The sequence below is a fragment of the Lissotriton helveticus genome, chromosome 2_1 (genome assembly GCF_964261635.1).
Source record: "Lissotriton helveticus chromosome 2_1, aLisHel1.1, whole genome shotgun sequence".
In the NCBI taxonomy this organism is placed as follows: Eukaryota; Metazoa; Chordata; class Amphibia; order Caudata; family Salamandridae; genus Lissotriton; species Lissotriton helveticus.
The window spans coordinates 2,010,507,839-2,010,533,949 of NC_136059.1; positions in this window are offsets into that span (position 1 = coordinate 2,010,507,839).

Here is a 26,111-nt window from a genome sequence, read left to right on the forward strand (position 1 = left end):
TGTCCTTGTAGCAGATATGTCTTATGTGAATGTAAAAGCTGTATGTTACACACTGCTGCAGTGTTATGGTATTAGTGTGACCAGAAATGTGATATATGAAATTATAACTATACATTACCACAGTGATCCATAGGTTGGCCACCTTTAACTTACCTTCCTATTAAAAGTAGATGCTGGTTGGGTTATTTCCAATCTGTGGATTGTAATCTGAATGTATAGGGGCATATTTACAAGCCCCGTTGCGTCACTCTTGCACCAATCAACATGGTGCACGAACGACGTAACTCAAAAATTTAATTTTTGAACCCACGCAAGGCCACCTTGAGTGGCCTTGAGTGCCTTAATTATTTGCTGTGTTGCTTTACTTTGTGCCAAATAGATGTTCAATCCACGTTGCATGGGTGTTCCCATGCAACTACCAAGGTTTTTTCCCAGATCCCAAAATCAACTTGCATAGTGGTCTGCAAAAGTCTTAATAAGGTCTAACTATTGTTACTTGATCCAAATTGCATTTTTCATACTGCTTAACAATGGCAGCCCCTTGTTATTTTTTATTCTCTTTTAAATCATATTAGCCATGTCACGTTTGCTGGTATAGTCCATGAAAAGTTCAGCCTACTTACTGAGAAATCCAATTTCCATTATGGCGCTGATTTGGCTGCTTGTGTATATTTTAATATTTCACTCTCTTAACTGTTTCATAGCAAAAGCTTGACTTTTATCTGCACCTATAGCAATGCCGAACAATTCCGCTGCAAGAAAATATTTTCCATTTCTAGTTCACATGGCAGGTAAACATGCTTTCTACATTCAACATCAGAAAAGTCCATAGGCGTCCAAGCAATGTTAGCAGCATAGAGGATGCAACCTTGAAGTTTCTATGCCAGGATTTTACTACATGTAACAAAGCTGAAAATGTCTATAATTCCAGAAGTGGGGGACTCTGTAGAATCCAAATAGGAGATACCATCTGTGAGAGGTTGGCCTGGTATATGATGCACACTTATGTAAATGTGCACCCTGCACCACCCTTATGGTGACTTTAGTGGTCTTAGACAGCCTTAGAAAGCTATCTAAGTGGTAGCTGTGGAGAGCAGCCTTCAGGCTTAGTCCAGAGGAGTGCAATCAGCTTGTTTTACCAAAACATAATTTTATAGGTATAGATTAAATGAAAAAGAACCACACAGAGTATTTATAAAAATATGAATGTATTATAAGAAATTTACTAACACATTCAGATATCTCCTAGCCGGAGATATACACAATACACACAATACTTTACAATCAAAACATGTAAGTAGCACAGAATACACAGTGGTCACCAGGAGGAGACCAAACGATATGCTAAAACAGTGATATGCTAACCACAACTCAAGTTAAGACTATACCCCGAAGACTTAGAAGTTCAAGGGACCCAAGGAACCACCCAAGGAAAGTAACCAGGAGCCCCACGGAGGCCATGTGAAGAGTGGGAACACAGCTGTGGGATCAATGCAAGTCAATGGGTAAGTTGTGGTTGCAATTTTAAAGGAGAAAGACCCTTCCCTGTGGACCCTGATGAAACCCCTTAGACGACAGAAGGTTGGAGAGTCACCCCACCCATGGATACCCTAGTAACCAGGTCACTTGCACCAGAGAAGCCGGGTGCATAGGTGTGAATGGCCTTGGAAATCGCAGTCAAACCCAATGGAGGACTTCAGGAAGAGGCCACTGCTGGAGAAGGTGAAAGTGTCCAGTGGAACCCAAAGGTGGAATCAAGATGTGAAGAACCTGCAAGCAGAGGGGACATAGTCTATGCCACTCAGGAGTAACCAAGAGGCACAGAAGACGAATGTCCAACGATGTCGGGGAGCTGATGGTGACCTTGCAACTGCAGCTGTGTGGACTAGGCAATGTTGTGGAAGACCAGGAGCTGTACACACGCTGTACCACGTGGGTGTCCGGCGGCAGCACCAACAAGCCTTGGAAACTGCAACCAATGAGGAAATTGCAGAAGGTACAATGTTGGAACCAGCAAGGTCCAGGAGACTCATCACAAGCAGGGAGTCAGGGCAGGTCCTCAGCAATCAGGGGAGCCCAAAAGAATTTAAAGGTAACTCTCAAGAGGACACACAGGCTGAAGGCACTAGAGTCACAGAGGACCTGAAGCAGCTCACCAAAAATGCAGGCCCACGGTGCAAGTGATGTGGAGAGGACAAAGATCTTGGTCACTGGAGATGTGTGAGGTTGGGGCTACTTGGAGCCTGAAGATCTTGGTGGAAGAAAGCAAACAAGCCTTTGCAGCTGCAAGTCAACATAGTACACAGGGGTTCGGTTCCTGCGGCTCATAGGATAGGGAAGGCCTCAAGGGAAGTAAAGAACAACTACCTATGTTGTTGAACCTTACAGCTTACAGAGTCCGTGGGAGCCCAGGCTAGGCAGACCGGTCAGATTGGTTACGGTGCCTGCAAATGCAGGGAAGTGACTCCTTCACTTCAATGGAGATTCCTTCAGGTGTCTTGGATGCCTACAGGCTATGGAATGTTTCCTGTATGGAGCACAGGCATGGACATTGCACATTGCAGCAGATGAACAGGGCGAAGAGATAAGGTGCAGCAGGAGTCTTCCCGGTTGCATCCCAGAGCCAAGTCCAGTGATGTCCACAATTCCCAGACTGTCGAAGCTGAAGTGGTGTCTGAATTGGATCATGTCCCACGATGAATCTAGGGAACCACCCTCAGGTAAATCCTTAAAAACCCTAAGAAAAGGGTTGAGATGATCCAGGAGTCCCTCCTCAAGGAGGGGCGGGACAAGGGGGAGGATACTCCCCTGTCCTTTGTCCAATTTCACAAGAGCCACCGGCTTCCTGAACTGGTTTCAACTGGACTATGCATGGAGGGCACCAAATGTCCCCTGCACGCAGACTATGTGGCACTGGCAAGTGCCCCCACCCGCCCCAATACACTAAATCCTGTCTTGGAGGTGGTCACACCTCCCTGTGACAAGATGCCTATTTTTCTGCCTTCCCCTGCTCAGCAGTGATGTCATGAGTGATGTCACTGACCATGTCATGAGTGATGCAATATGTGACATCATCAGCAATGCATTGCGGGCGCGAGAGTTATAGTTAGCTGAACTAAATATAACGGGGGAATTTCAATGGTTTTGTATGAGTGAAATGTCCAGCTAACTATAACATGTGTGAAACCTATAGTTTTTTCAATGAAATTGCAAGGTTTTTTAAATGCTAATTCCTAACTATAACGTGTGTGAAACCTATGTTTTTTTTTAGTGAATTTGCAGGGTTTTTTAAATGCTAATTCCTAACTATAACGTGGCTCAAACCTTTTTTAGTGAATTTCAAAGGTTTTGTAAATGATAATTTTTAAATGTATTAATTATTATATTTCTTTCTTTTTATACTAATTCCCTAAATTTTTTTACAAATACTTATATTTATTTTATTTTTTAAGTTACATTTTTTAATGTAAAAATAATAACAAAAGTAAATGCAAAAAGTTTTTTTATTACTGTTTTTTTTTCAATATAATACAATTACATTCTATATGATTCCTTTTTCATTGTTTTTTTTTGGTTAATCGTACCGTACGCGTACCGTGATCGCACCACACTTTGTACCGTAAATCGTAGTATGCGCGTACTCCGGCATACGTTACGCATGCGCTTTGATGTTACGTGTCGCATCCACGTTTCCGTGTGACAGCATATACGGGGCCCGTTCGGCGCGAAAGTTTCTAATTGTTCAAAAACATATATTTATGTATTTAATGTACATATTAAGGGAAGACATTATCTGACATTGTAAAACCCTGCGCCAGAAGGAGGCTTTCCTGTGCAGGGAGGGGGGAGTGTTCTGGCGTTTGAACGCCTCCTAAAAGTGACTTAGTGAAGTCTATAAGGTTTCATCCAGTCACTTTTCGGCTTATGCTGCGTCAAAACCTTGCACTTGCTTGAAAAAGGTGTCAGGATTGACACAGCATTGTGAGCATAGGCCTCCAAGAGCTTTGCTGGAGCTGTGCTGCGCTTGCAACACAAGTCAAGCAATGCACCACCTTCATAACACAAATACATCACATATCTGTGTCGTTTTGCCCCATAGTACACCACATTGTAAATATGGTGCATAGTGCTGATGTAACAGTGCACAATAACTGGCATATCTCTAGGAATTTACTACTTATTGTACATCTGTTGATTAGTGTTTTAATGTACTGAATGGAGTGACAGAGTGTTTAGTGGAACTGTAAGGATAGAGACTGGGGAATTGAACATATGAAAGGCAAATTTGCAGGTGCATAGAACAGTGCATGTGTAGTCTATAGGGATTTAAAGCACTCCATGCCCTAGAGCCCACTCTGCACCATGAGTACTTGAGTACTAGCTGAATGGTTACAATTCAGCAAGGAGAGTGTCTGCCTCAATGTATAGCAGCTTCACTTTTAGAACAATGTATAGATAAGCACTTACTGCTCTATGATTCATTTCAATACTGAAACAGTAGTGTGAGAGTGTTTGATGAAACTGTAACAATACAGACTGGGGAATTGAAGGTATAAAAGGCAAGCTTGCCGGTGTATAGAACAGTGGATGCATAGTCTATAGGGATTTGAAGCAGTTTATGCCCTAAGGCCTACTTTGGTGCATGAGTACTTGGGAACCAACTGAATGCTTACAGTTCTACAAGAAGACTGTCTGGCTGAATATATAGCACGTTCACTTTTAGAACAGTGCATACATAAGAACATACTGCTGCATGACTCACTAAAATACTAAAATTACTTGGGTACTGATTACATGATTACAGTTCTGCAAGGAGAGTGTATGACTGAATTTATAAGAGCTTTATTTTTAGCACAGTGCATAGATAAGCACATTCTACTGAATAGCTCAGTACAATACTGAATAAGCAATCACAGAGTGTTTGCTGGAAGTGTAAAGATACAGACTGGGTAAATTGAAGGTATAAAATACAAGTTTTCAGGTGCAGAGAACACTGCAAGCATAGTCTATAGGGGTTTAAAATAGTGCATGGCCTAAGACCAACTTTGTTCCATAATTACTTGCGTACTGACTGCATGATTACAGTTTTGCAAGGAGAGTGCATGAGTGAATCTATAAGGGCTTCCTTTTTTGCACAGTACATAGATAAGCACATTCTACTGAATAGCTCAGTACAAAAATGAATCAGCAATCACAGAGAGTTTGCTGGAAGTATAAGGATACAGACTGACGAATACAAGGTACAACACACAAGTTTGGTGGTGCATAGAACAGTACACGCATAGTCTATAGGCGTTTGAAGCAGTCCATGCCCCAAGGCCCACTTTGCACAATGACTAATTAGGTACTGGCTAAATTATTATAATTCTGCAAGGAGAGTGTGTCGTTGAATGTATACAAGGTTCATTTTTAGAACAGTGTATAGATAAACACATACTGCGGAATGGCTCCCTACAACATTGAAAGAGTAGTGTGAGAGTGTTTCTTGACAGTCTAATGATACAGACTGGGGAATAGAAGCTATAAAAGACAAGTTTGCCAGTGCATAGAAAAATACATACGTAGTCTATAAAGGTTTGAAACAGTCCATACCCTGATGCTTACTTTGCACAATGAGTACTTGGTTAGTAGCTGAATGATTACAATTCTACAAGCAGAGTGTCTCAAACCATTATTATTTAATAATAATAAATTTATTCTTGTAACATCTCATAATTTAATAGAGCTTCTAAAGCAATTTCATCAGGTATTTCATTTTCTTGGTTATCAATGTCAAAAGTCATCTGATGAATCCCAATGTCATCTAATGCTTCCACAAAAGCATCATCCAAGGTTTCATCAAAAAAATCACAGCTGATATCTCCAGCATTCATTTCTTCCTCTTCAATGTTGCTGCTCATAAAAGGTATGTTCAGTTCTTCTATGACACTGCTATTAATTTTGAAATCTTCTTCCATATTGTTTTGTTGATTTTCCGTTGTGAATTTCTTATAATGTAGATCCTTGCACAAAATCATAAACATTTTTTTTATCATTTTTTTCCAATACAGAAAACAAAACTAGCTTTATCGACTAATTTCCCTTTAAAAAATATTATACAAATACCATTGTCAACTACTTTACAACATTATATAAATATAATTATTTATATGAATGTTCAGTTTTTAAAGTTTCTTAAAGTATCAAACCAGTCACTCCTTTCACTATCGAAAAAAAAACAGGCTGTTATTATAAAATGCAGTACTAAAAAAAGTACAATATGTCTATTTACCTTACCAGGTCCAAAGTAGCAGATGTGTTGTAGTAAAATGCAAAGAAAACTGGTGCACTCATTATATTTATATTTTAAGTTTTTCAAATGTTTATAAAAGATACAAACCATCTTTGAACACCTATGTACTCCATCCATGTTTGTTATTTCACCTATGTAGAAGCACCCTCCATTGGCCATTCTTAACAGTTATTTATACTTACCTTAAACATAATAAATAATAATAAAATTATATATTATAAAATTAGCATCTGTTGAAGACAAAAAAATACAGTTACAATATATCCTTTACAACACCAAATAATTTGTAAAGCATTTCATTTGCCTCTTTTGCTGTTCTCAGAATATATTGAATTTCACTAGAAATAGTGACTTCAACAGTATTCATCACATAACAGCGGACAAAAAAAAAGACAATAAAAAAAATTATCTTAAAAAATCCCATTCAACATTCTCAATAAGAATCGATAAATTTGAAATAAAACATATGCTAAATGTTTTTTTTCAAACAACAATTTCTTACGTAACTATGAGATATCTCAAAGAATCTTAAAATACCAAAACACTATCATTCATTTTCATACACTGTAAACAAAGTTACTTTTAAATATATGCTGAGAAAATATACAACAAATAGTCCTTATTAGTTTTATATACTTTTCCACATGGCCAAATAGTATATCTCAAATTTTTAGTAAAGAAGTTCCTCAATAGTAATCCTCAGCACCTTTCAGATCGAAAACCACAGACATTATTTGCAATGCCCCCCTGGGCTCATCCCTCAACTTGACGCTATTCAACATCTACATGGCACCCTTACACAAGTGGTCCACCATCACAACCTGAACATTATCTGCTAAGGCAACGAAACTGAACTCATCTTCTCCCTCAACAAGGAGCCACACACCACCGAAAGACGTAACCAATTGCATAAGAATCAACTTTCTAAATCTCAACTCGGACAAACACCTACAACGAGTCCAACGACTCCAGAACACCTCTGCCCGACTGATCATCAATGTCCCCAGGCGCAGCCACATCCCTCACCACCTGAGACACCTACACTGGCTCTACGTCAAAAAGAGGATCACCTTTAAGCTCCTCACCCTCACTTACAAAGTACTCTAGAACACCAGTGCATCCTACCTTAACAGCAGTAATTAAAGATTCCAATTTTCTTCCATCAGCTCTACAACGTTGCAGCATTAAAATTACATACTGTCCATATCTTTGTATAAATAATGTTGATGACATTTCTGATTTACATTGGCTACACTCCATGTTTTGACTTGCTCCTCTAAATAGATTGTTAAACGACACTGATTCACAGTCAGGTAAAGTCAAATATATGAATCTTTCACTGTCAATGTTTTTTTTTTTTTTTTGTATTTTATTATTTTATTGCAAGGAAATACAGCAGTACATAGTTACCAGAATAAGTCAGTATCCTCTTAAGGTACATAACAATTTATAGCATAAATTTAATTCAATCAACATAAAAAGTTTAAATCCATTCGGCAATTGGTGCCCAAATTTTCTCCCCCAGTATTCTCTTTTTAATCCCTTTTAACCTATATATAGCAGATTCCATATTGTACATAAACAGTAATTTTTCCCGCCACATAAAAAAAAACGGCGGATCCGAACTAATCCATTCCTTAGTAATACAGGATCTAACTGCAGCCATACATAAAAATAGAAAATAAGAGATTGGTGTTGACCTAACAACAGTATGATCAATACCCAACAGCACTAATTCCGCCGTTAAGTTAATCTCACTCTTAAGAACAATAATTAAACATTTTTCCACATGTTGAAACAAAATAGAAAGTTTGGGGCAAGAAAAAAACATATGCAATTCATCAGCTGCATATAGCCCACAGCGGATGTACCATGTTACTCCGCATACTTTTACTCCGCATACCGTTACAACGCGACTTTTACAACGCATACCATTACAACGCATAGCGCTTTGGGGTGCTGGATAGTGGTAAGTATAATTTACTATTCTAACTCCAGTCCCCGTGGACCCTAGGGAAGGTGTTGGATAGTAAATTATACTTATTCCCTATCCTAGAGCGCCCCCCAGCGCAATGCGTTGTAATGGTATGCGGAGTAAAAGTCGCGTTGTAATGGTAGTGCGGAGTAAAAGATGCGTTGTAACGGGTGTATACCGCCCACAGCGGCTGCAATTCGTACCTATCGTTGTACTCCACTTAGCAACTTTGTTTGGGGTGTAATATAGATTATGAATGCACATAAAATGTTGGGATTTCATCATCCCTGTCATTAGGCAATCTGAAGCCATTTTAATCGATAACAGAATATCCACATCATATACACCTAAACTATTAGCCCATTTCCGCTGACATTGTCCCAAATCATCCCCAAATTCCTGAATTAAGCTTGAATAGATAGCACCTATACGTTTTTTTTTTTGCAAGATTTCTAACAATGAAATTTTCGTCATTTTAACTGGGGAAAGTAAGGATTGGTTCTGTAGGAAGCTTCGAATTTGGAGAAACTTTAAAAAATCATTTCTACCAACAGAAAATGTATTCATTAAATCCTGAAATGACACAAATTGATCTTCACTATATAAGTCTCCCAAATACCGTATTCCTTTCTGCTGCCATCTATACATAGTTAAGTCACAAAAAATTTCAGGTAAAAGGTCATTTGATATAAGGGGAGTGTAAGCATTTAATTTATATAATTTTATATGTTTACAAATTTTTTGCCAGACTCCAAAAGCCGTCTTAAGTATCTTATATTTTGTTTTCTTGTAATAGCTGGGCTCTACAATCCTCAAAAAACTGCCTTTAACTTGCTCGCCCAAAATCATTTCATAAATTGAAGGAGTTTGACATTTCAAAATTTCTACCCTATCTCCCATAATTAAAGGACTTATGTATTGCAATGCAGCAGATAGGTAATACAAAAGAAAATAAGGAACATTCCACCCACCTTGTTCATTACTTAATATCATTTTCTTTGATGCTTTCCTATGACGTTTATAGCCCCATAAAAAACGAAAAGTACTTCTTTCTAAATTTTTAAAGCAAAGCGGCTGAAACTCTAATGGTATTGTGTGGTAGATATACAGTACTTTTGGTAAGATCATCATTTTTTAAATGTTAAGTCTACCATATAATGATAAGTGTAGGTGATCCAAGCGCTGTAGTAAAGCATTAATTTGAGTTATTATGGGATTTATATTATGTTCTGGTATCTTTTCTATGGGGAGGGAAATCTTTATTCCTAAATATGTAACCTCTAAAGTAGTAGATATGTTTGAAGATCGATTATCTCCAGAGCATAAAATTTGTGTTTTCTCAAGGTCGAGTTTGTAGCCGGAGAAAAACCCAAATTATTTGGCAAGATCATCTATCACTGGTAAAGCTGTCTGAACATCAGTAGTGGTTATCACTATATCGTCAGCGTAGGCTAAAACTCGATAATTAGTATTGGCTAAATAAATAGGTTTAATTTTTTGTTCCAAAAAAAACCGATTAATTAAAGGATCAATATAAAAAGCAAAAAGTAAGGGGGAGCAGGGACATCCTTGTCGAGTGCCCCTGGTCACTGGAAAAGGAGGGGAGATTTGTCCATTAATTCGAATACACGCTTTAGGATCGATATACAAAGTTTTTAAAGCTTTTATAATTCCAGGGCCCAGTCCCTTCCTAGATAGAATTTCCCACAGATAGTCCCAGGCAACTCGGTCAAAGGCTTTTTCAGCATCTAGAAATATTAATCCAACATTAGCCCGAGTTGCTTGGGACCAATCCAGGAACGAAATCACCAGTCGAATATGATCAGCAGTATCTCTAGCAGGGATAAAGCTGTGTTGATAAACAGAAACTAAGGGAGAAATAATATTAGATAATCTTAAAGCTAATATTTTTGAAAAGATTTTACTATCAGCATTTATGAGTGATATGGGACGAAAAGATGAGGGTAATAACGGAGGCTTCCCTTTTTTAAGAAACACAGTTATTATTGAATCATGCCATGATTGAGGGGCAATACCTTGTTGAGATCTCAGACATAAATCTACTAATTCTATTTTTAAAGCACTCCGAAACTGTTTAAAGAACTCTAAAGGGATAGCATCAGGACCAGCTGCTTTTCCTGAGGCTAGAGACATTAGAGAGAGTTCAATTTCCTCCCAAGTAAATGGTAAATCTAACTTCTCCTTCTCTTCGCTAGATAAGGTGATATTTAAAGTTGATTCGATAAACTGAGTAGTCTGATCTAAACAGTCTGACCTCGCATCCTCAGTATATAGTTTAAAATAAAAGTCGCTAAATACTTTAAGAATATCCTCCATTTTATTAACTGTTGTCCCTGTCAGATTATTTATTTTATCAATGCTAGCAAATGCCGCTTTCTGCCTAGCCCTCTTAGCCAAGTGTTTGCCAGAATTCTCACCGACTTCGTAAACCTCTGTCTTAAAGGCAGTAACTTGCTGAGCAAACTTTGTCGCATACCCCTGATGAATCTTAGCTTTAAGAGTCACTAGCTCCTTTATAATACTTTCAGTAGCTAATCCTCTATTACACGCCTGCATCAGCTGAATCTCTAGCACTCTTAAATTTTTCATTTCTAGTTCTTCTCGCATTCTGACCTCCTTTTGTTTTCTTATTGAGTAGCTCAATGTTTCTCCCCGAACCCCGCATTTAAAAGCATCCCAAACTATTTCAGAAGGTGCAGTGCCTTTATTATTAGAAAAAAATTCGGGGATCCAGATATTCATGTGCTCAGCGTATATGAGTCATACAATAATTTGCGGTCAAATGACCATGCTCGAGGGGTATATGAAGTAATTAATTCGAATTTAAAAGTAATAGGATTATGATCCGAAATAATTTTGGGTAACACCCCATATTCCACTTGAGTAAGTTCATTGTATAAGCACTTAGATACAAAAAAGTAATCCAATCTAAAAGATTTTTGGTGTGGGGCAGAAAAAAAAGTATATCCAAACATTACCCCCCTTTTCTCATACCCTACATCTAACATTCTATATTCTTGAATTGTCTCTTTAAGTGCCCTAAATACCTTTTTCTTCCTACCTTTATATGGGGTACTACCATAAATGTCAAACGTTTCCTCCATATGTAAATTAAAATCTCCACATAGTACAATGTTAGATGACCATTGAGCTAACTCCAAACTTAGATGATTAAGAGCAGTGGGGTCGTCAACTACTGGTGCATATAATGAGCAGATAGTAATAGTCAATCCTCCAACTTTAAGTTCGGCAATGACCCATCGGCCTAATAAATCTTCTTTGACTTTTTTAATTTCCCCCAATCCAAATCTCTTAAGAATTGCAACTCCTCTTATTGTAGAGCTCTGACGAGAGCACCCTACAACTTCCAATCCAAGATCTTTTTGCCACCCTCTATTAGACCAAGCAATGTGAGTCTCCTGTATACAGACTACGTCCAGCCGCATAGTTTTTAGCATCTGAGCCATTATTCCCCTTTTTCTTTTATCGTTTAGCCCACAGACATTAATAGAACATATCGACAGCTTAGCCATTATGATCTTTTAGTGATTTAGCACAGCAAATCATATAACAGTAAATTACAAAATTCGGCACCTGCCATAGATAACTCATAACCTTAAATGAAAAACATTTTCTTGCTGTATGTCCTTGCACCCCAAAAAAAAAAGAAATGTTCCCACCCACAACCCCCCCTGCTAAGCCCTCCCAACCCACCCTTTCCCCAGCACCCCCCCACCAGAAGCGTAAGGGCTAATGCCCTCATTGATGGTAAGTGAGTAGGGCTGTTTGTTCCGCCCAATCCTGCCCGACCTGTAAATAATATACATCTAGCACCAAGAAAGGCAAAAAATACTTGAAAACAATCAAAGCTAGGAGGGTTACCAATTCAAGCCGCATTCAGATATTATCCTTCATCTCTGCCTACATCTCTATCCTGAAAAACCCTATTACATTGTTTCTAGAAATTGTTGTGCTTTATTCTCTGATACAAAGTAGATAGTTCTCCCCTTATGCACCACCTTAAGCTTAGCCGGATTTAATAAAAAAGCTTGTCCCCCCTTAGCTTGTATTGGTGCCATTAACTGTTTAAGTCTCCAGCGTTGTTGAACTGTTGCAAAGCAAAAATCTGGTCGGACAAAAAATTCATGCCCCAAACCCTTTCTAGTTTTGGATGGCCTTGCCAAATCATATAGAATCTCATGAAGTAAGTAATTCTGCAAACTTATCAGGATAGCTCTTGAATTTTTACTTCTCCCTTCCTGGCCATTTTTTAGATTAAAAGGAAAACGGTGAGCTCTTAAGACTTCTTTATCCCAGTCCCATCCTTTAAGATCCTGAAAGGCATCTGAGAACATCTCAACAACAAATCGACGTACGTCCTTTCCCTCCGATTTTTCTGCCACTCCCAGTATACGTAGGTTGTTACGCCTTGCACGATTTTCCAAATCGATTAACTTCCAATCGACATCTTGTCTAGTACTGTCAAGATCTTTAATTGAGGTTTTTTGTAAAGTTAGTTCATCCTCTATTGCAGATATACGAGTCTCATCTCCTGTACTCTTAAATTGGTATCTGTATTTGATTTGGCCAACCGACGAACAACATTCTGGAGCTTACGCACAGCTCCTTGAGTACGAAGTCCCTCTGCTTTAGTTTCCTCTCTGTGAGTCATGATCATTCTGTACATTGATGTTTGTAATTTATAGATTGACTTCAATGTGACCTCTTCGTCTCCCTCCAATATCTCTAAGGATTCGGAATCAGTTCCAACGTTCGTGCCAGCTCCTTCCCATTGCGGCTGACTTATAGAGCCTACATTTTCACCTTCTTTAGCCTCTATGACCCTACGCACGGTATTTGGGGCTCCTTCTTTCGATAAAAAGTTTGATCCGAGAGGGTCTTCTTCTGAATCATCATTACGATCAACCGCCCAATGTTTTACAAGTGGATGACTGTCACTAGATAACTCCTCGTCAGGATCCCCTTCAGATGCTAGGGACACATCAGACATGGAGAAAAATTGGCCCCCTGATTCAACGGAGTCTGCATCATATTGCTCACTCGCCCTGGGTGAAACTCTGACTTCTTCCACAGCATGACAGAGTTCAGCTAGTGCATCATCTATCACTCCCGCTCCTGCTCCGACTGCTTCCTCAACTGCTCTCGCTGCTACGTTTACAGGAGATTTGGCTGATTGGGTTGCATCAGGTTTTTTTGGGATAGCACCAGATAAAGCTTTAGAGGAGGTCTGTTCGTTAGTACTGATTTTAGAAGAGTTAGCTATATATTTTTTTCTAAATAGATCGGGTATTACAGGCTCTTTGGTAAGAACCCCATTCACCTGATCAGCCCGATTTTCTAATTCTGGCACTGATATAGTTGCTGTTCTCTCTGTAACTCCTGGAGTGGTATTGACGGAGTTAACTGAATTGGCAATTTTTTTTTTAGCTCCTCTACCTTTGGGAGCCATGACATTATTACTTTATGCAGCTAATTAGAGAAAGAAGAACACTCTACAAACAGATTTGTAATCCTGTAGATATTCCAGTAAGCCTCCAAAGCTCAATCTTCCTGTTTCACTTATTATTTAGTTCAGTTCAAACACAAAAACTTCAATCTTCTTTTACTGCTGGCTCCTTCCCCCTTTTTTTTTTTCTCTGTTTCTCACCACGTTTTTTTTTTATATGTTGCAACTCTTACCTACAGTTTCTGTGAATATGTCCTGCCAAGTCACATTATATCGGGCTCAATATTAATTATTCTTGCCAGTAGTGAAGCAGCTCATCTCTCGAGCTGAGCACAATGTCCGACGGTTCCAGCAATCCCTCGAGCAATACAATGTAGCGAAAATGTAGCAAAAAAAACCAACAAAAAAAACACAATGAGCGATAGACTCTATCCACCGGGACCTGCCTGTGTCTCTCACTTCTCCCGCAGAGACGCCGTGAATCGCGTCTCCACTCGCAGCAAGCAGGCTCCACGCCACACTGGTCCTAGCCTCGGTAGTAACAATGGTGCACACAAAGAAGTGCTGCGGGAGAACTTTACTCGCAGCCCGTAACAGCACCCAGCCGCCGCACCTTCCAGACGGCAGCAGCGTAGAAGGGAACACACCAACATGCCGCGCCGGTCTCACTCCTGGTCTCAGTCTCGGTGAAGTACCGAATCTCGGGAACCACCTCCGTGGACCACGGAGCTCACACCAAACACCAGGTAATTATTGTGGCCAAAAGCAATTGTAAAGCGACGGGAAGCGGGGAGCAACGCCGATTAGAATCAGGTCCAGGTCGGGTCGGTCATTAGGCAGCGAACGCCACAGCTCCTCACACGGCTGCAGTAACAGCCGCTATCTTGCTTTCCCGTTTGTCAATGTTACTGCTACATGTAAACAAACAATTTTCACAGTCATGTTGCCATTTATAAGAAAGGCCAAAAAGGTATTCAATATCTATACCTTCATCTTCCAATACAACAAGCATATACATTAGAAATTCCGGACAATCTTGCTGAATATTCTGCGTAAATTGAGTAGAACCAGAACATATGTCCAAAACATTTTGAATATAAAAACACTTTGTATTTTACTTTTATCACCACTACATTTCTCATAAACAGAATACAACAATGAACAGAATCTTTTTTCCCGATTTTCGACAATTTGTTGTTGCAAACTTTCAAGAAAAAAACCAACATTAATAACTACATTAGCATAGCAGTTGACACCAGAACTATTTTCAAACTGATAACCAACATTCTCTTCAACACTGTCCTTTTTCTTTTTGCCTCCAATCACAACTTCATCTTGGGGCATATTACCAAGCAATAGCGATAATTATCGCTATGCATGGTTAGCGGCTAAAATTATATCGCCGCGCTCCAACGATTTTTACCGCTGAGATATCTTGATATTATCAAGGTTTATCTCAAAAGCGGTAAAAATATAGCGAAATGCATGAATATCGCAGGAAAATCAGCGATATTCATGCATTATCGTGACAGTGCTCTTAGCCATGTTATCCACCTTCCATTGGATAACATGGCTAAGAACTGCTCTGGGCAGGCATTAGCTTTTGGAAATATTCGCGCTTAGCGCGAATATTTCCAAAAGTAAGGCTTTGTTGATAATTGGAGATAGTGATATTAGCGACTGTTTCCAGTCGCTAACATCTTGGCACGCCCACTTTGCATGTCATTAGCGATATATATCACTGACATGCAAAGGGGCCCCCAGATGCTCATTATCTCCTACTAGCTGTCGCTAACTGGTGTTAGCGACAGCTAGGTAATAGGGCGATAAAATTATCGCCGCTTTAGTGGGAAAAAGTCCTGCTAAGGCGGCGATAATGGCCCTTGGTAATATGCCCCCTTGGTTTTATTCTTTCTCTACAGCTTCACTACAGATATTCTCAAATCTTCTTTTTCTACCTACCACACACTTTTCAAATACTGGATATTGACCTAGATTGGGTGCATATTCTCTTCTTAACCTATCATACTCTTTCACACAACTTGCATCTGCACTAATCTTTGTCTCATCAAAATCAATCAAGTACAATCAGATAAAGTTCTCACTCGAGACAAAGCAACATATGCCATACCGTCTCTAAACACAGTACTTCCAATATTTACTAAAGCACTATCTACATTTAAACCTTGAGATTTATGAATGGTCACTGCATACGCCAAAGAAATAGGAAACTGTTTTCTGCAAACATACAAATCTTTTACAAGCAAAAACCGAGCTGAACAACGACTAAATTGTTACACTTCTTCAATTTCATCAAATTTGATTTTCAAAAATTCTATTCCATCTCTATTTACATAATTAACAAAATCAACAATTTTACCCATTGCTCCATTTACTACACCTTTTTCCACATGCAAATTAAGTCGTAAAATACCCTACAATTTACACATGCAAATAAATTCTTTTCGGCACCAGCATTTTTACTTATCGATTTCTCTACAGAATCCAATTTCTCTTCAACTTTTCAGTCAAAATAATAGTGATTCCTTCATGTTCTATTTTATCAATAGCTTCCAATTTTATAATTTCTTCATTTTCCAACTTTAACATTTCTTCATTGAATAGAGAACATTCACGCAGTGTTGGCATTAAGCAGATTACAGATTTGTTTTCTGCAATTCTCATATATATTTTCTCTGGGACAATATTTTCATTTGGAAACAAATTAGAAAGTAATCGTCTCTGTAAAGCTTCTTTGCCATGTATAGTCACTTTTCCAATTCTTATATCTTGAAGAATAGTTCCATAATCAGCATCATTTGCCTGTCGCATATTTGTAATAAGTTCCTTATACTCAAAATATGACCACATTTTTACATTTCCAATGCTCCCCAAAGACTTTCTGGTATCTTCATGCGCCAGTGTTTTAAACACTGGTTGTCCTTTTACAGGAGTAAGTTGTAGAAGATCTCCAAAAACGATGACGTGTTTTTCTCCAAATAATCTGTCATACTCGGTTTTAAGAATTTGCTGCTTTCTTAAATGCACAAAGGCAAGCATTAAGTTTGATACCATGCTTACCTCATCAATAATGAGAAGTTTCATTTTCCTCAAGACTCTTGAAATTTCACGCAAGCTTCTCCAGATAGCTTGTGGTATTCTAATTTGTTTTCATGATCTACTGGTAGCATTAATAAACGATGTAAAGTAATTCCTTTAAAATTGTGGGCTGCTAATCAAGTTGGAGCAGTGACAACACAAGACAAAGTCGACTCAGTTGTTTTCTGTAGAAAAGATGTGATTACTTTAATTCAAAAACTTTTGCCTGTTCCATGTTGTCCACTCACGTACATTCGGATAGGTTCAAATGATGAGCAAGAGCACTCTTTCTTCTCATGAAGTTATCCATGGTCAATCTGTTTTCTCACTTGCTCATATATTTGTTTCTGCTCAACATTTAGTTGTTCTTCCAAGTTTCCTAAGTTTGTTACATCTTATCCGGTAGCTGTATTCAAGGATAAAAACAGCGAGAGATTGTGATATTCTTCTGCTGCGCTCATCAGTCCCTATTTGTTTCCTTTTCCAAGCCTATTATTGTTCGCGCTGTTCCCAAATACGTGCGTATGTCAGCCTTAGTCCAGTCTAGGCGGTTGGCAGCTGATACTCTTATTATATATATTTTTAGCAGACGCTCGCCACTCCTGGAGTTTGCACGGTGAAAACAAATAATGTCAAATCCTGGCGGTCGGTCAGGAATACAGTTGGTAAAATGCGTGCGTTTGTCAGCCTTAGTCCAGTCTGTAAGGTACGGCGGTTGGGAGCTGATACTCTTATTCTGTGTATTTTTAGCAGACACTAAAAATACACAGAATAAGAGTATCAGCTCCCAACCGCCGAGACTGGACTAAGGCTGACATACGCACGTATTTGGGAACAGCGCGAACAATAATAGGCTTGGAAAAGGAAACAAATAGGGACTGATGAGCGCAGCAGAAGAATATCACAATCTCTCGCTGTTTTTATCCTTGAATACAGCTACCGGATATGATCGGCTCAGTTAGAGCTTGGATTTTATTGAATAAAATATTTTAAAGTTGCGATACATGACTGATATAAAGGACTTCAAAGTGAGAAGGCTTGAAATAATCCTCTTTGTGGTCGAATTTATTCGGTGAAATTTAGATATTTGGGACCTGAATGCCCTTAATGAAAATAACTACTGACTACCTTTGAGATACCTACTGAGTAAATATCCTTTTTTGGAATTTGTTGATAAAGCGCACAGCTAGAAACACAGAGAAAATTGTGCACAGAGTTCGTGATTCTAACTTTAGAAATTGGATGGTAAATGTCCTGATGAAGACATAATTTTATGTTGAAACGCGTCGACCGGATACCACCTAACCTCCTTTGATCTCTAAAATTGATTTTTAAATTGATTGTTTTGTGAATCCTTATATATCAGTCTAGGATTTTTTATTAATTTTTATCATTGCACTGATTGTCACTAACTGTATTTTTATTCGAATTAAAAATGTATATTTTTTGATACCCTAGTAGTTTGTTTGTTCACTCTATTGTGTTACTGTTGTAGTTTATGCCTGGGAGTGTTAATTTACATACATTATTTACCCTGTCCCAGGATACGCATTTGTACCAGGGGGTCCTTGTTGTTCACATACTGCAGCAAGACCTAAACTCACCCAAATGATTCTTCTAGATTTGGGGTAAACACTTGCAGATGATAAGCGATCTGAACATTCATACGCTCCAATTTCTTGATGAGATAACATCTTGAAATTGTAACTATATAATTTCTTACTTAGACTCTTCTCGTGGCAAATCTCTTCCCACATCTCTCTCAATTCTGTCTTTTCTGATTTTGTTATGTAGGATGTTACATATCGAGCAACAGCAATGGAATTGTCTACAACATATTGAATGTCCATGTTAGCATTCCACATGGAGAAAATGACTGGGTTGTAAACATTTATGTATTTTGACTCTTCATTTCTTTTTAAGTTATAGGTATTTTTTGGAGACTTTCTTGTGATAGTATGTCGCAAAGATGACATAAAACTGTTCACTCTTCCTTTCGATATTACAGGACGTGGAAATCCAAAATGACATTTGGTGTAGAACTTGTCCTTAGATTTGTACTTTCGACGACAGTATTTTCCACAACAATAGCTTTGGAATCGTAAGACTTGTTGTCTTAAGTCCTTATCTTGTGTACTTTTGGGTATATCACATGTAGCATATTCTTCAATAAAAGACAGCACAGTATCATCTGACTCAGTTCCAAATTTTGGAGCATCTTTGATCCATATTAGCATAAGTATGTGAGGAGCACCTCTTGCTTGATACTCCTTTCTCCAAAAGAAATTTCAAAACCTCTCCAAGAGGAGGATTTTTTTATTGATGATAAAAGACATCATAGCTTCGAATCTATGATTGAAATACCTGCATACATTAACTGGATCCAAAGAGCACAATTGTCCAGGCGGTTGTATTCAATAATTAGTATATTTGGATTTCCTTCTCGAATAAATTGAAGTAAATCATCCCAAGCATATTCAGCACAGCTTAGAGTAAGGAACCATGTAGGGGTTCCTACGTTCCTTAGCAAACATTTAAGTTCTCCATGACGACGGTACCAGTACTCATTAGTACCACGCTGACATGCTATGAGATTAATTAGCTGAGATTCCAAAACATTATCTTTCTGCCGTACTTTATCCATAAATTCCTTTGCCGAAACATTTTGCAGATGTACATCCGTTTTCAATATATGATTCACTGCATAAGAAAGTCCAGATAAGTCACTCTCAAACAAAAGATGAAACAAATACGGAATACAGTGTGGAAATCTTGGATCTTCTGCATACAACCTTGATGTCCGGTATTCAGATGCAGGAATCTGCACAGGTCGGTCATCATATCGTCCTCCTTTCCCTGTTGGAAACAACTGAGGGAAACAACGAGCTTCCAATTTTTTTTCCCATACACTAATGGGACTTCCCTTTGCTTCTTTCATTTGGAATAACTCTATAGTATTCCCCATCACTTCTTTGGAATGAAGTGGATGAATACTATAATGTTCATAGATCTCTTCATTTCTGGACTCATCTAGTTTTTCAATTTGTCCAGATGTGGAATCACTATCTTCTTCTACAGTTATTTCTTCTTCTCCCAAATACACATTTTTATAATATTGATTATTTTTTACCAGATACAACGTTGCCTTTTTCACTTTCCTAACATCCACTCATTCTTGCCAGATTTTCTTACTCTTAGTAGGAACACCACCAACTAAACAACTAGAGGTTCATCTTCAACATTTTGTACGCCAATTGTTTCAATATTTTTTTTTAAATCTAAAGGCAAATACACAACTCTTCCCTTTAATCCTCTCTGTAAATCTGAAGGAGGCAATTTCCCTGTCGTAGGCTCCATACGAACAATAGCCTGAAATGGATGCACACATTGAATAAGAATAGACTCATAGGTATTTAAATCCATCAGTTCAGAAGGAATATTTACCAACTCAAAATTATTATGCACAGCTCTAGCAGGCATGTTGTTCTCGTCTTATTTGTTATAACAATATTTTCAAATACGCTGATCAGAACCCAGATCAAAACAATTCTCTACCAACAAATAATTTGCAAAATCCTTCCACTCAGTATTATTTTCCTTTTCACTTTTTAAATACAAATCAACAGTCCTGTTCTGATTTTTATAATGAGTTCGTCGACAACAGATACAAGAATAATTTGGCCTTCAACCTGAAATCACCTTAAACTTTGTAATTTCTTGCTCAAAATGTTCTACACTACAACATTGTACATTCTCTTCCACATTTCCTTCTATTAATCTCTTAATTTCTGCACTGTCTTCCTGAGGACCAAAGTAACTAACCTGAATTTCTTCACAAACATTCATTACATATGATACAGATCCATGCAAAAGAGCACTGATCAACTTTATGAACATTAGTGCTGGACTTTTTGCATAATACAACGTTCTGACTAATTTCCTCATTTGAGTATGATGAACTGCTAACATCCTAAAATGGTGAAAAACACTCTGAAGTACTTTTTTAGAAAGACAAGCCAGAGAATGACCTTGCAAACCAGTATTTTCTCTCACTCTGCAAGGGTCTAATCCTTGCAACATCTTAATCTTTTGTTTAAAACTTTTCTAAGTATAGTTATGTAAGAAATTGCTTAAAAAATCAATAGATTCTTGCCGTACACTACAAAAACTACTACAATTCCAAGAGTACACTAGAGCTTTAGGACGTCTCCCTAAAACTTCTTCAGCTAACACCTCTTCTGCATTTCTAGGAACAATTTTCTCTTTCTCAATAGGATAACCTTTTTAACCTCATAAGCACGACCACTAGTGTCAACTGCATGCAACAAGTCATTACTCTGAAGATAACTCTCTTCATTAAAATAAGGCTCAGAACTTGAACTATGTTTCCATTCACCCAAAAAAACTCAGAAAAATTACTTCTGTTGATTACTCTTCTCCACTTACTTTTGGCCTTCATTAAATGGATTGGCTTATCTAGTGATCGAATTCTATTGATTACTTTAACAAATCATTTCTTTTTCAATTCCAAAGCTTTCTCAACTACATTTCCTATACGTATCTTCTTCTTATAAAATGCTGGTTTCTTTAACATTTCTTAACTTCCTTGATCAAATTTGACACAACTCTATTATAAAACATTTTTTTCCTAATTTCCATAAATAGGTTTTTCCTCCTTTTACTATACACTATTTTTTCAGAAGTTGACTTTCCATGATTGTTCTCTTTATTCTTCTTTTACTTTTTCGTTGCAGATACACTAATAGTATTTTTCTCTTTGTGCACCCTACTCTTAGTGTTTAATATTTTCCTCAGAAAAGTCTTCGTTCTCTTACCAGGACTTTTTCTTTTTGTTAACACATTGTTCTTCATGTAAATATTGTGGATGACTTCTCTTTAAATAAACACCTTTCTTTCGTTGTTTCCTCTTTTGAGCTTTTGTAAGTATGATTAATTGTTTTCAGTGTTGATAAACAGAATCTATTATAAAAAATATATATAACATTACAAAAATAAATATATGAATTATTCTATTATATTACTTATAAGAAGAGAGGGAGGATTATGAGGACAAAGGTGGGACTATGAAAATAGAAGGACTTACAACAACAACAACAAGAGAAGAAGCAGTATGAAATAAGGGAAAATATGAGGAAAAAGAGGAGTATAAACAGACACTGCAATATAAGGGGATAAAGGGAGTATGAATAAACTGGAAAGTATGCAGAAAAAGGTAGACATATGAGGAGAGAAGAAAGAGTGTAAGAAGAAAGAAAGAGAGTGAGAGGAGAGGAGAGAGGGGGCACTATAAGAAGAGAAAGACTATAAAGAAAAAAGAAGGAATATGTGGAAAGAGGGGGGGCCGAGCTTGCAGGCAGCGACGATTGCAGCCTAATTCCCTAGCTCTGCCGGCGCTACCGATTATCCTGCAAATATCCTTGTCCAGAGCTACGAATTTGACTCCCCGCCCTCCTTTACAGACATCGGAGGGGATCATGACTCTTGCGATCCTGCTGCGGAGGAAAATCGACACAGTAGGAAGTGTGGGCAGCTCGGCGGAGAGTCGGGCGGCGGTGGGCCACAATCCGCGGTCTCCAGCAATCCCCCGATCCGGGCGACGTGCACGTACGTGCGGCCACGGGAAGTGAGTCGGCCCCGGGTGCCGGGGAACAGACCCTGTATTGGCTGGATTAGGGCACCTACGGTGGAACCAAGTTCGGAGTGGCCCCAGTGCAATCCTAACGGTGGCGGAGCAACAACGGTGAGCGCCTAGGAAGCCCCGAGTGGCAGGGAAAGCACGCCGCCATTGGGAAGCGCCATTTTGGGTTCCAGCATGGCTGAGACAGAGACGCACTATTGGTGAGGCTGGGAGCAGAGTGGGCGAGCCGGGACACGCCTGGGGCCGGTTGATAGTACAGAAGGCCGGCATATACCATATTGCTGCGGAGGGTTGTACACAATGTTGGGGGTTCCCCTCTCAGCCTGAATAATCCCCAAGGGGTCCCCCTTGCCGAGGCCCGATTCCAGTAGCCCATAGAGGGACTGTGCGGAACACTCACTGGGGCAAACTCGCCCACGGAGCACACCTTGACTTATGGTGGGTGTGATTGAAGGCACAACCGAGTAGCAGCATTGATTACGCGGGATCAGGGCTGCGGTGCAGACAACGACGTTTACGGCGCCTGGCCCGGTGTAGAGGAAGAACTTTCCACATCATAACTGGCCAAGCGGAGTTGGGCTGGTGCTGACTTATGACACGTTGCTGTAACTACATAAAGAACAAAGAACCTGTAGGTCGAGTAACGCTGAGATACTTGAACTAACACTGGACAAATTGCACATCAAAGATTTTGATACATCAATAATCAAAAGTCGGACTGACTATCAACAAATGCTGTTTAAGTCCTATCAGCCCACCAAAGTGGCGGAACCTCATCATGTAGGACTCCCAAACCTCGGTCTGTGTGCGAAAGCCCTGATGTATTTTGGCTTCGCATCACTCGGCCATAGTCTGGTCACCGCAGTTGTTCTTACAAATGGTGGAGCTGATGTGTGCAGTGCAAAAAATAAATCAAGTGAAGTGTATAAAATGGCTGTCAAGGAAAACAAAGACCTTTATTAGTGTTTGCCTAGACGTCAGATTAAAAAATAGTGAAAGGACAGTGTGACAAAATCACTGTCTAGATTGCTTGGTGGAATTTTTATATAGGGCCAACATGTTTCTGCCGTCAGGTGAAGGTTCACCGGCATTCATCAGGGCCAAGCTCTTATATATGCTACTGCAATAACACTATCAATCGTGCTTAATGAAACAATACCAAATGTTTGGAAAATCTAACAGACCATTATCAGTAAAAGATGAGTGGTCATTAGGACCATCCTACCACATCTTCTCAGTTGGCTCTGCAGTAGGATGAGGTCTTCCCTGTGAAAAATACAAAGAAAAAGAAAAGACCATGTAAACTGTACAAACACATGCTGCTCGTTTAAGAATCAACATTTACAATACGACTTATGTGCGCACTTAATGAGAAGTGCTTTCTGTGCAAAACCAGTGATAGTTCAACGTTAACTCAGCCACGCCAATCACCATATAGTGATGGCCACTTGAAATGTGCGCTATATTAAGTCGCCAACAGATAATCTGTGTATTATTTCAAAAACTTAATTAAACACTTACCCAACTATGCGTGGGAAGAAAACCTCACCTCGCCCGGCAACCGCTCGGAAGAATGAGGCCCCGCTCTAAACATGTAAGTAAGGACAGTTCCTTGATTAGATACCTGTCACACAATATGACTCTGTTACAGTTTAAAAACCCAACAGTTTTCTGAACTGCCCAACGTGGTCTCCCCCACGGGGACCAAGATGGAAGCACTCAACGACTAAAATTCAAAAACCCTCCTCTAGCATGCCCTAGATTATGACTGCGTAGTGATGAATAGCGCAGATTTATCTCTCATCCACCAGCTGAGTGGCATTGCTGGTGATGAACGTAAAAATTCACCTCCAATATACTCATACCTGTAGGGGAGATGGTTCCTATAAGGGTTGTGCCTCTCCTAAACCACAGTGGTTGTGCTAGAGTAATAACTCAACTCCAGGTCAAGAGGTTGATTATTCAAAACTAAGGAGAAGGGTCACCCTTATTAAGAACTTAATACCATTGTGCCAGTATTCAATCAAGTTAAACATGGCTAAATACAGGGAAAGACTGAAGTGGGGCGATAGATGTCACTAGGTCTTCGTGTAGCGCTAACTACATCAAGCTGCACTCAAGTTTGTAAAGGACATCAAAACCACCCTTGCCCCTAGATTGTAGAGTAGTTCTACATAAACCACTGAAGTTTGACCAGCAGGAGTATAACCCGCAGCTAGGAGGATAGCATCAGACACCGCGCTGGACCCGGAGATATCCTGCTTCTAGAGGCCACGTCTGCACGTTCGGTGGGTCCCCCCTGGTGGGCTCCACTCACAAATTGAGGTGTACAGACGCCGATTACTCCGCCACGATGGGAAAAGGGGATAAGACGCAAAGCAGACTCCCCTTTGCGCAACAACAAGTGCAGGTACAGAGCCCTCCTACACAGCACAGTGAGGACTCACACTCGGAAGAGGCACACGCGGTGGACACCGACCTGAAGTCTATGCTCCTTTCTATGGAACAGAGTCTGCAATCTAGCATCTCAGCGCTGGGCTCCAAAATGGAGGCCATGTCGTATAGAATGGACCGCATGGCTGAACGCCTTGACAAACACGCAGAGAAGCATGACATGGCAGAACGGAGAATAACGGAAGTCGAAGAGGCGCAGACGGAGCTGGACACGGCCCACAAGTGAGTGGAGAACCTGTTGAGATCCCTCCAGGACAAGACTGAAGACCTGGGGGCACGTTCACGACGCTGTAACCTCCGCATTACGGGCTTGCCGGAGTCCACTCAAACCGGCAAGATATAACTGTTCGTTGAGAGGCTGCTTACTACCCTCCTGGGTGAGGGGGTGTTTTCGACGATGTTCATGGTGGAACGCGCACACCGATCCCTGGGCCCACAGCCGCGCCCGGGGATGCCTCCTCGCCCAATTATAGCGAAACTGCTCAACTACAGAGACAGGGACACGGCTCTCAGGCTGGCTCGAGCCAAAGCGGATCTACAATATGAAGGTTCAGCGATATTAATATTCCCGGATATCACGGCTAGAGTTCAGGAAGCACGTAAGCACTTCGCTCCGCACAAGAAACGCCTCAGGGAACTGGGTCTAGACTACGCGATGCTGTACCCTGCCAAACTGCGTGTCAACAAACAGGGTCACTCGCACATTTTCACAGACCCTACAGAATTGCAGAAGGCTCTGAAGAGTTGGTCTAGAGAGAAGAGGAACGGTAACGCGGACCGGCAGGTGGAAGGTGACAATAGCCAGTTGGATGAGCAAGAGTGAGCTCGGATTTTGGCATTCTGAGGCGGGGTGGATATGCTGCGGACACTGGCGGCTGCTCTGAATCCCAGACGAGCTGCGGAGATGAAGATGACTGAGCGGCCCACTCTACGAACGGACTGGTGCCTTGCAGATAAGTAAAAGACGAGTCTCAAGGGACTTGCACATGACGAACATGTGGTAGTTTGAAAATGCAAGTCAGAATGGGACATATGACTGTACTCCCTCATTTAGTTCTTTTAAGGTTGGGATCCGCCGAGTTCGGGGGCGGGGGAAGGGAAAGCGTTTCCCTGAAAGATGGTTAGTGGTAATATGCAGAAGCTC